Source organism: Saccoglossus kowalevskii, chromosome 3 (genome assembly GCF_978046115.1).
Source record: "Saccoglossus kowalevskii chromosome 3, keSacKowa6.1, whole genome shotgun sequence".
Classification (NCBI taxonomy): domain Eukaryota; kingdom Metazoa; phylum Hemichordata; class Enteropneusta; family Harrimaniidae; genus Saccoglossus; species Saccoglossus kowalevskii.
The window spans coordinates 34,077,413-34,092,242 of record NC_140643.1 but is presented as its reverse complement, the minus strand read 5'-3'; the positions used below and the strand labels follow the sequence as shown (position 1 = coordinate 34,092,242).

General features: G+C 35.2%; 1 long non-coding RNA gene across 1 annotated transcript; it reads right to left on the bottom strand.

Moving 5' to 3' along the window:
• Positions 1–6,777: 6,777 nt before the first annotated feature.
• LOC146747842 (uncharacterized) lies at positions 6,778–14,355 on the bottom strand. The gene is made up of 2 exons (XR_014928886.1): positions 14,203–14,355; positions 6,778–7,341 (listed from the first exon to the last, which is right to left on the bottom strand). It is a non-coding gene; the product is annotated as an uncharacterized LOC146747842 (long non-coding RNA).
• Between the last annotated feature and the right edge of the window lie 475 nt (positions 14,356–14,830).

Here is a 14,830-nt window from a genome sequence, read left to right as displayed (position 1 = left end):
GGCATGTATTATTCTGTTGTCGTGAACTGTTATTATTCGATATAGGAATGGTACAAAAATAGTGGCATGTATTATTCTGTTGTCGGGATCTGTTATTATTTGATATAGGAATGGTACAAAAATAGTGGCATGTAATATTCTGTTGTCGGGATCTGTTATTATTCGATATAGGATTGGTACAAAAATAGTGGCATGTAATATTCTGTTGTCGGGATCTGTTATTATTCGATATAGGAATGGTACAAAAATAGTGGCATGTAATATTCTGTTGTCGGGATCTGTTATTATTTGATATAGGAATGGTACAAAAATAGTGGCATGTAATATTCTGTTGTCGGGATCTGTTATTATTCGATATAGGAATGGTACAAAAATAGTGGCATGTATTATTCTGTTGTCGGGATCTGTTATTATTCGATATAGGAATGGTACAAAAATAGTGGCATGTAATATTCTGTTGTCGGGATCTGTTATTATTCGATATAGGAATGGTACAAAAATTGTGGCATGTATTATTCTGTTGTCGGTATCTGTTATTATTCGATATATGATTGGTACAAAAATAGTGGCATGTATTATTCTGTTGTCGGGATCTGCTTTTATTCGATATAGGAATGGTACAAAAATAGTAGCATGTATTATTCTGTTGTCGGTATCTGTTATTATTCGATATATGATTGGTACAAAAATAGTGGCATGTATTATTCTGTTGTCGGGATCTGCTATTATTTAATATACGATTGGTACGAAAATAGTGGCATGTATTATTCTCTTTCAATATACGAAAGGTTCCAACATAGGAGTGTGCATTCTTTTGTTGTCACATGACCCCTAACAATTTTTAATTCCCTTTGTTAATGTACTGATCTTTGCATTATCAGATTCCCGGGGAATTATTCGAAATTTTGCATAGTGAAGCTATACCTACCTTGCCAAAACCAATGTATTGTATGTATGTTCAATGGGTACAAAGTATACCCTGGTGGTGGCTGAACTGCGGGAGTTCAAGCCCATTAGTGACCCTCAAGTAAATCCCAAAATGGGGAAAGGGGCGCAGCTAAATAATTATCTATTCAAAATTACAGGCACATATATGAACATATAAACTGAATCAAAGAAAGCTTAGAAAGAACTCCCATGTGCTGAGAGTATTGGAAACACATTAAATATAATTCGAAATTACTTAGCTGAAAACTAATTATGCAAATCAGAAAATTACCAAAAAATTATGAATTATTATGCTTATTAGGGAATTAATATGAACAGATTTTTACCCCAAACTAATTAGGTTTGTACATTGTCCTAGAGCATCTTTGTAATAAGTTTCATTGAAATGGAATAATTAGTACCGTGAAAACTCCAAAATTTCAACCCCTCTAAAAATTCGACCGCCTATTTATTTGCCGGGTTTCGGTGTTTTATTTACCTCCAAATTTTCGACTCCACTAAAAATTGCCGACTCATTCTTATTCGAAAATTGCGACCAGTTTTAGTTTTCCCCCAAACGAAAAAAAAACCGATGTGAGCGTTCAAACGGGACCTTCCTCAAAGGCATGAATCCGGGTTTCTGATTGACTGAGAGATTTTTATTTTATTGGTAACGAAATTATATTCTAAATAAACGAAGTTTTAAATAAAAACGAACACAAAAATCTTGGCATGCTGCGTTTCTGAATTGTTGATTATTACTGTACTCAGTAGTGATTATAATAATGTACACAAAATAAATTTGTTGAATGGTTATGAAATACAAATAAAAGTCAACTTAGTTTCATCGTAAGCGAATGATTCCGGTCTCGTATAAACGTTTGATGCTGTAGGATATCCGCCATGTTCTCTTAGGTCAAATAGGTCAAATCGCTAATTAACCAATCAAAAAGCTGGATGATGCCAACGTGTTCAAATTACCATAGCTTATTTAAATATGTTAATGTTATTGAACGCAATGCGGACGAGATTGATGTTGTAGTACGATATTTTGGCTTGGATTTTGATGCGAAAACGGCATGATTTTTTTTAAATAAAAAAAATTAGTTGTTTTTAAAAAATAAACTGGTCATCTGAAGAATAATTTAACATTGTTCACATTGATAACAGCTCATTCTCGAAAGGAAGCTTACCCGCTCACGCTAGTCACGATAAAAATCATACACGTGTACTCTTGAATAGACAGACGTCAATGACTACGGTAAAACTTAGACTCTATTTTAGCCGGCAGGATTGATTGAAATGTCCGAAAAATGACGCCAAAATACACCTTAAAAGTTCCATTTTATTTTCTTAAATCCCATTTTATTTTTTAATCCAAGGGCGAATTTACGGCAGAATTTGGTCCCTCAAATAAGGGACACGTGAGCTTTGATTCTAACCGGATACATTGCACTGGGTCGGGGAGATCGTTTGCTAAACTTCCATGTATCTTTTGTCCAATGGGTACCTGTACTTCGAACATTCGCAAGTTTTCCTAGGTAGTGCGAGACAGCTTTGTCTTTTGACCTATTAGTTTTGTGCTGACCTCTTCTCTGCGTCTTGATGTTTTGTTTTGCTTGTCATAATACTCACTGATTGATGACTTTGTTTAGATTTTGAGTTACAACTCGGCCACGACCTTTGCTTTTACCGTGAAACATGAGGAAGTTTACGTCAATTGACGGACATTGCATTTTTTAAAAACTAATGAAGCACACTGTCTATCATCCCCATTTTTTTTGCTGATTTCTATTCTGAAAAATTCGACCGTCCGAAAATGCACCTTAATTTTGACTCTAAAAACACGTCACATTTCTAACACCAATTATTTAAAACCGGTCGAAATTTTGGAGTTTTTACGGTACTTTAGATATCAGTGTGAAAGCTTAAAATTGGTTAATTATGCAAATTAGGTAATTAATATGTACAGATTTTAACCCACAATTATTCAGGTCTGTCTATTGTCCTACAGCATCCATGTACATTCATTGATATGTTATGTATAGTACCTGAGATATCAGTGTGAAAGTTGGTTAATTATGCAAATTAGGTGATTAATATGCACAAATATTTACCGGAAACTAATTGGGTCTGCATAATTCTAGATTCATTGAAATGTGATGATTAGTACTTTAGATATCAGTAGAAAAGCTGAAATTAATTATGCAAATTAGGTAATTAATATGCACAATTATTTACCCTAAAACTAATCAGGTCTCTGCATAGTCCTAAAGGATCTATGTACCAAGTTTCATTGAAATGCGATGATTAGTACTTGAGATACCCGTGGAAAAGCTGAAAATTAACTAATTATGCAAATTAGGTGATTAATATGCACAAATATTTATCGAAAACAATCAATCTCTGCATAGTCCTTGAGTATGCAAGTACCAAGTTTCATTGAAATGTAATGCTAACTACTTATATCAAATGCTGAAAATTAATTAATTATGCAAATTAGGTAATTAATTTGTACTGATATTACCATAAAAACTATCAGGTCTGTGCAGTGTCGTATGACATCTATGTACCAAGTTTCATTGAAATGTGATGATTAGTACTTGAGATATCAGTGGAAAAAACGAAAATTGACTAATCATTATGCAAATAAGGTAATTAGTATCCACGGATTATTACCAAAAACTAATCAAAACCTAGCATTAGTTCAGAGCATCTATGTACCAAGTTTCATCAAAATCCAATGAGTGGTTGTTTAGATATCAGTGGAACAGTCATGGAACCACTAAAAAATAGCTAATTATCATGCAAATTAGGTAATTAATATGCACAGATTTTTACCAAAAATTAATCAATCTGCGCATATGTTCAGAGCATCTATGTACCAAGTTTCATCAAAATCCAATGAGTGGTTCTTTAGATATCAGTGGAACAGTCATAGAACAGCTAAAAATTAGCTAATTATCATGCAAATTAGGTAATTAACGAGCATGGATTTTTACCAAAACCTAATCAAATCTGCGCATTGGCCCAGAGCATCTATGCACCAAGTTTCATCAAAAACCGATGTATGGTTCTTGAGATAGCAGTGGAACAGTCGGACACACATACACACACACACACACACACATACACACACACATACAGACACACTAACTGCAAAGACTCCCATTTTGTGCTTCGCACATGGGAGTCAAAAACGAGATTGGAATGTGAAACACGGCATTGCGTGTTGTGTTGGCCACACTGTTTCTAATCCCTGCCAGGTGGGCTTCAGCTCTATTTCCCACTCTTTATCTCCTCCACTAGCTGGCTAGTTTGTGGGATTTGTCCACCCATGTTTTGTAATATATGCTAATACAGTTGTGTTGTCGCAATGGATGGGAACTGTTTTATTCTATACTTCATCTAGAAAGCAATCTAATGCCCCCCAACATATTAGGTATGTTTATGTGGAGCTGTGCTTTGCAAGGGAGCCACTCCCCATTCTATTTTCAAGGCGTCCATGACCAGTGTTATAGCCGCAGTTGATGGAGCAATCTGTTATCTCCGTCTTATGTTGGTTAAGTCCATCCACTTGATGGCAGTCAAGCTTTGTGGGGTCCATGATATTTCTCATGTGGCGATCCACACAACTGGAGTGTGTGGACCTGGACGAGCATACCTTTGAGAGCTGTTTGAGGCACAAGGCCTCTCATAGATGAAGCCATTTCCAAAAAGCTCAATAATTGTCTGAGCTGTGCGTGCATGCAAAAAGTGTGGCTGCCGGGTCTCTCAACCTGAAACACTCCCAAGAATACATTCCCGGAAATACTAAATGTGGGATATGATTGTTTGAAGGATGTGTGCTAAAATTACTGCTCTTGTATCAACCAGATATTGATAAAATGGATTCACATTGTTGGCCTGCTGTGCAGCCACAAAACTGGCACTGCCATTAATTTTGGGAAAAAAAAACTGTGAGGCTACAATGGGCAAACATTGAACTAATATCTTGAATCAAATGTTTGAGTGATATCAGGAAATCCCCTGATGTACACAGCAGTGTACCTCTGCTGGGGTCACCATCACATAAAATGCTCTGAGAGAATATACTGATTCAGTTGGCTTGGGTCTATATTGTTCTTTATTGTTCACCAAAAATATGGGGGAATAACAGGCACTGCACTGCTGCCATTTGCCAATAATTCTCTCACTTCCTGGAAAATCATGCCTACCATTACTCGTGGCAGAGCCATTGACACTGGTGATGGAGTCAACTGAAGCTTTTTGGCCAACTTGATCTTGTAGCTGTGCTTGACTTCTGAAAGGTCCTACAGGGTCATTGTGGTAGTTTGCTACGGTAACCGAACAATTTAACGTCACAGGAAATAAGGGTTGGGAAACAAAATGAATCCTTTAATTCATACCACTGAAAACACCTGACCCCAACCACATCCACCTCAACGATCATTTCCTTGGTTGATATGTTTGTTCCTGTATTCCCCTCGACCAGACTGTCATTATTGGGCATTCTGACCCTATGAATGAGATTATTGTTCGTGTGTATCTGTCTTCAGTTTATCATATTTAGAACACATATTATATTGGTGCATCTATGCCTAGCATCATTAGTTCTGGCAATATGTTTGACTGCTGCCTCTGTTGAGGCCCTCAAAATGGCAAACTACCTAGGCAGAACTGGGCTAAACTAATTCCTTATATTTGGTCCCATTGAATCAAAATAGTTTTGCAGGCCCCTGTTCAGTGAATATCCTTTTACCATAAATACAACATTCTGGGTGATGTTAGCCATGTAAAAAAAGGGACACGTTACGATCAGCAAATTCTTGTATTGTCCATTGAGTGCCAGCTTAAAGCCAGAGACTGCAGCAAGCACTTGGTAAATCAGAAAAATGCAACTTATGTGGAAATTAAAATTTATTTAACATGGTGCCCAAGGTTAGACATTCTTCCTTGCAAAAGAATGGTTCATCTGGGTCCACCAACAGTACTGGATCATATGATACAGGGTCCCCTTTACAATCTGGTTTGTCACCAGAAATACAGTACTGATGTTCCCACTTGTAATCAAATGGTGCTTTGGCGTGGTGTGGAATTTGCAACCCTACCTAATATTCCTGCCCTCTGCTCGACGAATAAATCAACAGCAGGTGGCAGTGGTATAACAGTGGATCTACACTGAGGTTATTGTACCATCTCAGTCACCTCATATACTTATCTATCCCAAGAATTTTTCTATTTGGGCTACATTTTTTGAGTAGACTTGACTCATCAGAAAATATAGAACTAAACTAAAGGGCACTGGACCCCACACATGATCAATTTTATTGTCATATTGGATGATCCCATGTTTAAACCAAATTTGAAAGAATCCCATACACACGACCAAGATCTGGTTTCAGGACAATGTATATATCGGTATATACATATTGATATATACCGGTATATCACAAGATGTTTGATGCATGTGTACAGTTAGAATGTTAGCAGTCCTGGCATGTTAACGATGCAGCTGGAGATGTACGCTTGTACACACACACAAAGATCAATCCCAATCAGTTCCCATTTTTGAACAAAACGATGTGACATAACAACCCACTAAGTATGATGCTCATATCAAGTTTGTTGTGATCTGCCTTTACACTGCTGGGAAATTAGTGTGACCATGCCAACCACAATTAGTGTACACCATGAACCTAGGTCAAACTGTAAGCCCCTAATTTGTGCTACATATGAACAGTTGTTTTTAAATTATTAGACATAAATCATAGAGATCAAAGCTTTATGCTTCAATCAAGTTTAAATTTTTAAAGCAAACATTTTGTAGAATATAAACACAACACAATGTGGTATTGCAAGAAGCAGAAATAATATATTTTTGTCTCATAGGTGTACAAAATATATTATTTGCTCAATTAAAGAATCTAACACTGCAATTTCAAATATTATAGAATTTTCCATAGTACTGAGCAATTTAATATATAGCATGCTTGAAAATAAACAATGCACCATCTTACTTATCATCTCACTCATTTGGAAAATATTGAGAGTTCAAATATTATAATTGTTGACAATATGCATAATGCTGACATGATCACATGCTTTACTACAAAGTGACCAACACTGACAAGGGTCCAGAAGAGAAACATTATTTCTAAATTAAGTATAAATTTATAATCACACTTTAATTCTTGTTGTTATACTGTATGGTACCTTTGTAATACAGTTTTATAATATTTTTGTTATTATCATCATGTTATAACAAAATACACCATACAGTCATGAAATAATCAGAAAACTGAAAAAGTGGTATACAAATACAATTACTAAAAAGTCATAAATCATTGTTACAGGTACTGAAGCCATTGATACCATATTCTTTCATTTCTCTGTATAGTATTTCCAAGTTTCCTACAATAATAAAAAAAAAATTGTTAAAATATCTATCAAAATACAAAGCTTGTATGTTATGCTAATTTATCCCAGTACAGGGCCTAAGGGTTATCGGTAACAAGTCTTCCATTAGTAGTTAGTGTAGTGAGTCAGGTCAGGGAATTAATATTAATACCGGTAGTACCCAGTCCTAATTATAGGTAACAAATGACTCATTGGTCATTAGTGCAGTGAGTTAGGTCAGGTTCTCTGGGATTAATAAAACCCAGTCCTCATTAACAAATGCCAGAACAGAGCCCCAGGGATTAATAATACCCAGTATTAGTATAAGTAACAAAAGTCTGATTTGTACATGAAGTTAGTGCAGTGAGTCAGGTTAGGTTCCCTGGGTATAATAATGTCCAGTCCTAGATATAGGTAACAAAGGTCCCAATGCTAGTTAGTGCAGTGAGTTAGGTCAGGTTCCCTGGGTATAATAATGCCTAGTCCTAGATATAGGTAACAAAAGTCCCATTGCTAGTTAATGCAGTGAGTTAGGTCAGGTTCCCTGGGTATAATAATGCCTAGTCCTAGATATAGGTAACAAAAGTCCCATTGCTAGTTAGTGCAGTGAGTTAGGTCAGGTTCCCTGTGTATAATAATGCCTGATCCTAGATATAGGTAACAAAAGTCCCAATGCTAGTTAATGCAGTGAGTTAGGTCAGATTCCCTGGGTATAATAATGCCCAGTCCTAGATATAGGTAACAAAAGTTCCATTGCTAGTTAGTACAGTGAGTTAGGTCAGGTCCTCTGGGATTAATAATACCCAGTATTAGTTATAAGTAACAAAAGTTTCATTGCTAGTTAGTGCAGTGACTTAGGTCAGGTTCTCTGGGAATAATAATACCCAGTCCTGGTTATAGATAACAAATGACCCATTGGTAGTTAGTGCACTGAGTCAAGTCAGGTCCTCTGAAACTAATATACCCAGTTCATCAGTGCAATGATTATGGCCATGGTCTCAGGATTAATACATGTAAAACCCAGTTCTAGTTATAGATAACAAATGTCTCATTGCTTGTTAGTGCAGTGATTCAGGTCAGGGCCTCAGGATTAAAAAAATCCAGTCCAAGTTCAGTGTTCTCCCCAGACCCCAAGTCACACACTGTATCTAATTTGCATAATTTTCCCATTGAATATTGTGATACAATAACTGTGTTAGTATAAAATTAGTTAACAATCTATCTACAATTAATTAAAGACGAGAGAGTCTGATATTTTATATCATTTTACTCCATTGTCTTTTATGTATTTATCAAGTCAAATAAAGTTTGAAATAGAACAGCAAAACAAGCAGCCTATCGGCTGAGATAGCTCCGCTGTTAGCAAGGCACCATTTCAATTAAAGAACAGAGGATATCATATAAGAAAATGAACAATATGTATGGTATGTATAGCAATCGGACTTGCTGTTTCAACAAGAATTCAAAAATATCACTTTTTACTAAAAATGACAAAAATATTCATCAAAATTAGATAATTGAAGATATCATCATGAAATGAACAAATCTGAGCGAGGTTTACCTGAGGTACATATATGTATAGTATCAAAGCAATCAGACTTGCGGTTTTTAACAAGAAGTCACCTTTTATCAAAAATTACAAAAATATTGACTAAAATCAGAAAATTAAAGATATCATCACAAAATGAACAAATCTGAGAGAGGTCCATATGTAGTACTTATATATATATAATAGCAAAGCAATCAGACTTGCTGTTTTCAACAAGAAGTCGAAAATATCACTTTTTACCAAAAACTACAAAAATATTCATCAAAACTAGAGAATTAAAGATATCATCACAAAATGAACAAATCTGTGAGAGGTCCAGGTGTAGTACCTATATATGTAATATCAAAGCAATTGGACTTGCGGTTTTTAACAAGAAGTCAAAAATATCACTTTTTACCAAAAATATTCACCAAAATTAGAGTATTTAAGATATCATTATGAAATGAACAAATCTGAGAGAGGTCCACATGTAGTACCTATATATGTAATATCAAAGCAATTGCACTTGCGGTTTTTAACAAGAAGTCGAAAATATCACTTTTTACCAAAAATGACAAAAATATTCACCAAAATTAGAGAATTAAAGATATCATTACAAAATGAACAAATCTGAGAGAGGTCCACATGTAGTACCTATATATGTAATATCAAAGCAATTGCACTTGCGGTTTTTAACAAGAAGTCGAAAATATCACTTTTTACCAAAAATGACAAAAATTTTCACCAAAATTAGAGAATTGAAGATATCATCACGAAATGAACAAATCTGAGAGAGGTCCACATGTAGTACCTATATATGTAGTATCAAAGCGATTGGACTTGCGGTTTTTAACAAGAAGTTGAAAATATCACTTTTTACCAAAAATGACAAAAATATTCACCAAAATTAAAGAATTAAAGATATCATTACAAAATGAACAAATCTGAGAGAGGTCCACATGTAGTACCTATATATGTAATATCAAAGCAATTGCACTTGCGGTTTTTAACAAGAAGTCGAAAATATCACTTTTTACCAAAAATGACAAAAATATTCACCAAAATTAGAGAATTGAAGATATCAACATGAAATGAACAAACCTAAGAGAGGTCTACCCAAGGTACATATACACCAAGTATCAAAGCATTCAGGCTTGTAGTTTTCAAGAAGAAGTCGAAAAAGTAAAACATTGACACGGACGACGAACAATCACTCATATGATAAGCTCCGCTCGACAAAGTCGACAGCGGAGCTAAAAAAACTGCAAGAGGGAGCACTGCAATTCAGCGGCACCATCAAGTAGGGGAGATGGGGTTTTCCCTATCAGGGTGTGGAGCATTCTCTGGCTTCCTTTGGGCCAAAATTTCTGTCAGACAGGTCAAAGTTGAAGACTGAAGCCACTTGTGATCCCTAAGGGGCACATGGCCATGGCATGAGGGCGATGCACCCCTGTTTCTTGTTTAAAAAAATTCCTGAAAATGATTCATTGGCGATTATCTTAGAACCACTAATAAACAGACTGGCAATCCAGGTATTTCTTTTGATCTAACGTGTGTCTCGAGTTAATGTTTTAATCTTAGAAAGAACTGGGGATGATAAAAAAAAAATGTCCACAAAGTCATGCGATAACATACGACTTTGTTGGTGTTTCAACAGGAAGTGATGCAAAAGGTCAGACCAAAGTTTCCAATTTTATCTTACATTTTGCCCTGATGTATCATATTTTCAAGAGTTTTTTAATACATGATCGGCAAAATACAGTAACATAATACCAGCTCTGTTGTAGACATGGCGATGTCAACTATCCTAGAAAAATCGACTAACTATCAGAAAAAATATTATGGTAAAAGTCGTTCATTTTTCTTTATTATACATTCAAGAACATTACTATAAAGATGGTTTATACATTCAAATAATCATTACTTTCCTAAAATATGGTCAATTTTGGCTATAAAATATATTATTTGGCAAATCAACTTAAAACTCAACTCGCCATTCGGCAAAATTTGGCAAAGCATGAGCCACCAGCGTAGCCGAGACACACAATCGTTGGGCAGATTGACACCTCCAAACAACAGTGTTGCCAGTCAGTTTTTTTTCTTTGGCGATGCCTGCAGTTGAATAAATTTTGCTTCGATTTATGTACAGTTTTATTTTCAATGGGACCTAATTTCACTTGTTTTTTTTTTTAATTAAAGTACAAACTGCAAATAATAGCAGTGTACCAAATCAGTATATTTTCCGGACATATGCAGTATTTGTGATTTGTGAGACTTGTTTTGTCACATTGTTGCTGTTACGTGCAATGGGCAAATTATTAATATTCTAGTATTTGATTTGGATTTAGAGGGACCACACCCTTGAAAGAACATCTCACAGGGTCACATCACTGTACCATTACGCTTTAGAGGTGTGGAGAGAACACTGTTGTTATACATGTAGGTAAAAATGTCCAATTTGTTGTTAGTGCAGTGAGTCAGGTTAGGTTCTAGGGGAATAATAATACCTTATTATTAGTTTTATAGTTAGTGCAGTGAGTCGGGTCAGGTCGTCTTCGATTACCAGGTAATAATACCTAGTCCTATCGGTCACTGGTAGTATACTGTAGTGGTTGTCGCATCAGACTCATGATTTGTAGACCCAAGTTCAAATCCTACTAAGGCTGAACATGGAAAGCCCAATTCCACTGGCCAAGATTTATTCACTAACGAATGCGACTTTGGGGGAACTTTGATTAAGGTCGGATAGTGCATTAAATTGCCATTTGATAGGAAAATGGCCGCACAGTCCTGTCATGTAGTCCCAAACTTGAATATGACTTCTGTGGCAAAAATGCACTATGTGTCAGCACTTGCAATTTGCACATAAAAAAAGTCAGGAGAGTCAACAGTGAAATTTAATGTCCGGAACTGTTGCCTGGCACAAAAAAATTATTAAAAATAATAATAATATCTAGTCCTAATTATGAGTAACAAATGTCTTATTGGTTGTTAGTGCAGTGAGTCAGGTTAGGTTCTAAGGGAATAATTATACCTTATTATTTGTTTCATAGTTAAGACAGTGATTCATAATATCCAGTATAGTATAGGGAAGAAATGTGTTATATACATGTATAGGGAAGAACTGTGTTAACTCCATATTTGATTTTGCAAAAAGTTGTGAGATAGAAAATTGAACTGTAGATGGCATTGGGGGGGGCTCACATCTTTTCCATAGAGCCCTCCGTTAAAATAAGCTTTTTACCTCTCCTGTTTTCAAGCAACGTGCAAGTTATTTTTAAAAATTTTATGGTTATATTGTTCAGTTCAATTTTCAATTCCACAATTCTTTGCAAAATCCAATATTGAGTTAACACATTTCTTCTCTATAGGAAGCCATTATCCCATTGATCATTAGTGCAGTGAGTCAGGACAACGTTGTTAGATACAAATAGATTGAATGGTAAACTTTTGATTTTCAAAGGATTTTTTTAGTAATATTATTTATTCACTTATGGAACATGTATAAATGATTGTTTAAACATTCATCTATCACAGCAAGTATTTGGAAATGAAATTAAGAAAGCATTTCTGTGAATTCATGGCGTCCCGAAATTCAGTAGGAATTCCAAGTGGTTACTCACATTCTGGAGCTACATTTATATCCACAATGCAGCAATAATAAAGATGGTTTTTGTATTGTAAAACTTACTAAACAAATTAAAATGTAATACAAAAATTGAAATAACCATGAATGGTTGTTATTAGTGAGATTAATAACAAGTGTATAATGAGATTAATAACAAATTGTATGTCTTTTCTAAATGACTATAGTATTGCCTAGGCTGTTTTATAGCTGTGGAATCATAGCCCTATGTTGCAGACCGCATTATTTACGTGACTGACTCTGGCCGGCCCGGTTAAAATCCACATGCCAAATTTGGTTGTCGCGAAAATCACATTTTAAGACCTTCGAAAGTACTCACTATGTTTATTTACTTCCAAACAATGACCAGAACCTATTTGCGCTGTGAAATGATGACGGTGGTCATAAATAATTGACTTTATTTACTGTACACCGAGTCGCAGAAAAATAACAAGACGAAAGACGCCATTTTGTATTCCAGAGTTTATAGCAAATTACGCGAGACCTATAATTTTGTACCACGTGACCGAAATCAGTAGATAAATTGCGTTTATGCAACTAGTTTCTATTATTAAACAAAAATCATACAATTATAAATACTGTATGTGATTGCTTTCTTGGAACAATTAGAATAACGGGAAGAGTGAGTTTTATTCTTCCACCACTGTATCACATGACTGCCAAACGAGATTACATTTATTCTGTGCTAGGGAGTGTGGGATGTCAATGGCTGCCGTTTTCTCGTAATTTGCTTGGTTTCCGCGGTAATTGTAAAATATCACAAATTATTGCTTATTTATAAACACAGATTGCAAACAAAAGTTTGTATGTTATTCATCCAGCAATCAATTCACAATAAAGGTACGTCACACCATAGTAATCGAAAGCAAAAGCGATTTAATTTATGTATGCCAGATTCCTGTTATTAAACTGTGATAGATCCCGTAGCTCTATGTTCGACGTACAACTACAAAATTAAAAAAAAGACGTCTAAATGAAATTGTTAGGGCGAAATTCGATTGTAGGTCGCACCAAAGAGCTACGGAACCGCAGCTAGCTGTTTTATTGACTATTGACACACCTTTGTCATTTACGCAAGAGTATAATATATTATACAAATTGTTCTATCTCGTCATGTTATAGAGAAAAAATATGATAAAATAAGAAAGTGACTGACATGTTTTATACAAGAATATCATTCAGGTTATGGGTATAAATTACTAATATCAAGACCTCATTAATTACTTAAATCTTGCGTATTAAAACATTTTAATTTCAAGAAAATAAATAGCTGCTAAAATATAAAAATTTCCAGAATGGATGCTACAACACCAGCGAATTCTGTCATCATATACGGAATATTTTACAGAAATGCATCTCAAATGGAAGAAACACAAAACGGAAAAATAGCATATCGCTCGGTGGCTCTGTTGTTGTCCGTCTGCTCAACGTCCGCATATAGATTATTTAAATTCAAGCTGGACATGTACATGAAGTTTAAACTATCACTTTCTGGATCAGATGAACTATATACATGTCTATAAATTACTGTTTTAAGAAATCGATGCACATTCGAAATTGGAATTGAACACAACATGATGATGATGATAGAATCAAATGGACTCGAGACGCCGCAGCAGTCTGAGCAGGCACACTAAACAAGTCATAGTGCGATAGCTAGCTAGTAAATATCAATATTAGTATTGAATCGTCATATACTTACCTAGCAGCTTCGCCGAACAGTTTCGATGCACTAACACCATTTCAATCGGCGACGGATATGCTATGCAATTGATTTTTAAAAGTACGACAGTTGAATTGAGCTCCGCGATATGGCTGTTAGGACAGCCGATTGTAATACCCCCTAAGTTAGCGTCACTGTGTCTGCGTCAAAAAGATGACAATTCGGTCTGAAAAGATGCGCAAGTAAAGAAAACTTAAATTAAACATAACAAATTACTCCAAATTATACACAAACTGTCCAGAATTATTCAGAATTATGAGATTTATTGACTTGTGAAGAAAAATAATAACAAAGAGCAAGAGGACGTTGGTTTTAATTTTCGCGGGTACCAAAATAGTGGCAAATACCAAAATAGTGGCTTAACAGACGTGTCATGTAAGGTGAAGTGTGATTTAAGTAACTTACCCCATGTGACATGTCATGTAAGGTGAAGTAAGATTTAAGTAACTTACCCCATGTGACATGTCATGTAAGGTGAAGTAAGATTTAAGTAACTTACCCCATGTGACATGTCATGTAAGGTGAAGTAAGATTTAAGTAACTTACCCCATGTGACATGTCATGTAAGGTGAAGTAAGATTTAAATAACTTACCTCATGTGATATGT